The sequence below is a fragment of the Salvelinus sp. IW2-2015 genome, unplaced genomic scaffold (assembly GCF_002910315.2).
Source record: "Salvelinus sp. IW2-2015 unplaced genomic scaffold, ASM291031v2 Un_scaffold4168, whole genome shotgun sequence".
NCBI classification, from domain to species: Eukaryota; Metazoa; Chordata; class Actinopteri; order Salmoniformes; family Salmonidae; genus Salvelinus; species Salvelinus sp. IW2-2015.
This window is the reverse complement of record NW_019945439.1, coordinates 32,460-36,255: the sequence shown is the minus strand read 5'-3', so window position 1 is coordinate 36,255 and position 3,796 is coordinate 32,460.

Genomic DNA, 3,796 nt, shown 5'->3' with positions numbered 1-3,796 from the left:
TAGGTCACATTAGTGTAGGTCATATTAGTTTTGTAGGTCGTATTAGTTTGTTGGTCGTATTAGTTTGTAGACCAAACCGTTCGGACGCGACAGACATTTTCATGAGAAGACAGATTTTCATGGTCTGACAAACACCACTCTAGCTCTGCCACTTTTCACTGAAGATGCGGAATTGCGACATCGGCTGATGTGGTGGATTGAGACCCATCCAACCCAATATCTCTTGCCTAAACAGACAGATTTTATTATTGTATTACGTTAATTAGATTTCCGCAGGGCCCCAAACCTTTTAGGCTAAGGATTAAGAAACAAAATTGTTTATAGAAAATGGTGATAAAGAAAATATACCAGGTTGCAAAATTGTTGGGAAGAGATTTCCATTGTATCAATTCCTTGGAACATGATTTATGAACTGATACATAAAATGACCCCTGATTCAAAACTTAGAGTGTTTCATTTTTAATTATTATACAACATTCTCTCAACCAATAGAATGTTATATATATGGGGGATACAGCKATCCCAGCGCTGCAGATATTGCTGCGAAGAGTCAGAATCATTAGATCACTTATTTTGGTAAATCCCTGCTGCAGTGTGTGCAAACCTGGTCAAGAACTTCAGGAAACATATGATCTCTGTAATTGCAAACAAAGGTTTCTGTACCAAATTTTAAGTTCTGCTTTTCTGATGTATCAAATACTTATGTCATGCAATAAAATGCAAATTAATTACTTAAAAATCATACAATGTGATTTTCTGGATTTTTGTTTTAGATTCCGTCTCTCACAGTTGAAGTGTACCTAATTACAGACCTCTACATGCTTTATAAGTAGGAAAACCTGCAAAATCGGCAGTGTATCAAATACTTGTTCTCCCCACTGTATATGAGGGATTGGAAATGATGCAGACAATTACACTGATAGAAGCCACTATCTATCTGCAATATTAAATATGATCTACCCTCTAAAACAATATGTATATATAAATAACAAATACTAAATCATAGTACATACTCTGCTGTTCTATTGTTCAGGTAATCATGTGGAACGATGTCCGATCATAATTTTTGTTCTTTGTTGTTTGAATTAACGTCTTTGTTGTAATATCGCAAACTGAAGTGGCAGTTTCACCTCTATGGATTCCAACTTTAAGGTCATTGTCAAAAGGAGACATGATGTCACGTTCCTGACCTGTTTTCTCTTGTTTTGTATGTCTTTATTGGTCAGGGCGTGAGTGTTGGGTGGGCAGTCTATGTTTTCTATTTCTATGTTGGGTTTTGTGTTCGGCCTGGTATGATTCTCAATTAGAGACAGGTGTGTATCGTTTGTCTCTGATTGAGAGTCATACTAAGGCAGCCAGGGTTTCACTGGTGTTTTGTGGGTGTTTGTTTCCTGTGWTAGCGTTTGGGCCACACAGGACTGTTGCAGGTTAGTCACGTTTGTTGTTTTGTTTATTTGTAGTGTTTGTTGGTTTGCCATTAAAATCATGAATACCTCSTACTCCGCATCTTGGTCCGATCCATGCTCCTCCTCGTCTGAGGAGGAGAACGACATTGACAGCCGTTACACATGAACTGGGTAATGGATAGACAGGTTGAAACATGACTATAAGTGGGGTGTAGTCTGAGGAGGAGGAAAGATACAGTTCCTAGGAATATGTATTCTGTAGAACTCTGAATGGAGGGAAGATACAGTTCCTAGGAATATGTATTGTGTAGAACTCTGATAGGTGAATTATTTGCCAACTTAACTGGAGAAAATGTATAAAAGAGACACTCAGCTCTTCGATGTGACACTTTCACCCAGAGAAGACCCTTTCTCCCAGAGAAGACACTTTCTCCCAGAGAAGACACATTCTACCAGAGAAGACACTTTCTCCCAGAGAAGACACTTTCTCCCAGAGAAGACACATTCTCCCAGAGAAGACACATTCTCCCAGAGAAGACACATTCTCCCAGAGAAGACACTCCAGAACAGAGGAAGAACACAACACCGCTGGTAAAGAAATGACTTCCATTGAAGGGTTCTGATGTGTATATGAGTATGTCTGTGTTACTATAAAGGGTGGTGGTGGGATACATGGGTTTCACTTGTTCCACTAACACCATAACACCTGATTCAGATGATCAAAGAATCAGAGTCTTCAATGTGGATCAGAATTGATGTAAGAGGAAAACAAATTCATGACTAATACTGTCCTCTAGGGGGCGTTGTTACCACTCCTGATGTGTGATAATGTCTTTTAGTGTTGTTTTTTCAGTTAACCAATTCATTTATATATGTTTATAATGAATCATTTGACTCAGACAAGATCAAATGTCTGTTTTAGTATCTGTTTAGGGTGTTTTTGTGCTTCCTTGAAGTCATCATTTTCACAAGCCATGTTTCCCCTTTAGGATAGCTGGAGAAAATACTTAGTGAAGCTGGTCGCTGATTCCTTCATATTTTATACTTATCAAATGTCCTGGTCTTTGGTGTATTTAGTGTGTCATTTCATGCTTCATATGATGTGTTGACCAATGTCACTCTGTATTCTCACTTTACAGACACTTGTCTCCAACGACACAAAATGGCTTCTAAATACATCACAGAAATTGCAATCTCCACTACCCCTGAAAAGGAGCAACAGCTTCATGGCCAAGGCTTTCAAAAGATGGATGTCAACCTCAACCAAGACACTAAATCCAACATCAGAGTTCATATGTGGTACAGAAAGGACACTGGTGAACCCATCACCAGAGTCCAGGTTTCATTCACTGATGAAATGGATGATGTCCTAAGGAGAGCAGGGTTCACTGAGGGCGGAACATACGGAGACTTCATCAAGCTGTGGTACTCTAGTGGTGCAAGCCCTAAGTATAACATTCCCATTGTAGATTTCGACATCACCTTTAATGAGACGGAAGAGGCCGCTCTATTCAAGCTCGGCTGGGAAAGGCTACCATGCAGTCTGAACCGCGGAGACTCAGGGTGCGTCGTTAGGGTTCAAAAGGAGACATGATGTCACGTTCCTGACCTGTTTTCTCTTGTTTTGTATGTCTTTATTGGTCAGGGCGTGAGTGTTGGGTGGGCAGTCTATGTTTTCTATTTCTATGTTGGGTTTTGTGTTCGGCCTGGTATGATTCTCAATTAGAGACAGGTGTGTATCGTTTGTCTCTGATTGAGAGTCATACTAAGGCAGCCAGGGTTTCACTGGTGTTTTGTGGTGTTTGTTTCCTGTGATAGCGTTTGGGCCACACAGGACTGTTGCAGGTTAGTCACGTTTGTTTTTTTTGTTTATTTGTAGTGTTTGTTGGTTTGCCATTAAAATCATGAATACCTCCTACTCCGCATCTTGGTCCGATCCATGCTCCTCCTCGTCTGAGGAGGAGAACGACATTGACAGCCGTTACACATGAACTGGGTAATGGATAGACAGGTTGAAACATGACTATAAGTGGGTGTAGTCGTGAGGATGAGAGAGAGAGAGAACAGTTCTAGAGAATGATGATATCTGTATCTAGAACTCTGAATGGAGGGAAGATACAGTTCCTAGGAATATGTATTGTGTAGAACTCTGATAGGTGAATTATTTGCCAACTTAACTGGAGAAAATGTATAAAAGAGACACTCAGCTCTTCGATGTGACACATTCTCCCAGAGAAGACCCTTTCTCCCAGAGAAGACACTTTCTCCCAGAGAAGACACATTCTACCAGAGAAGACACTTTCTCCCAGAGAAGACACTTTCTCCCAGAGAAGACACTTTCTCCAGAGAAGACACATTCTCCCAGAGAAGACACTCCAGAACAGATGGAA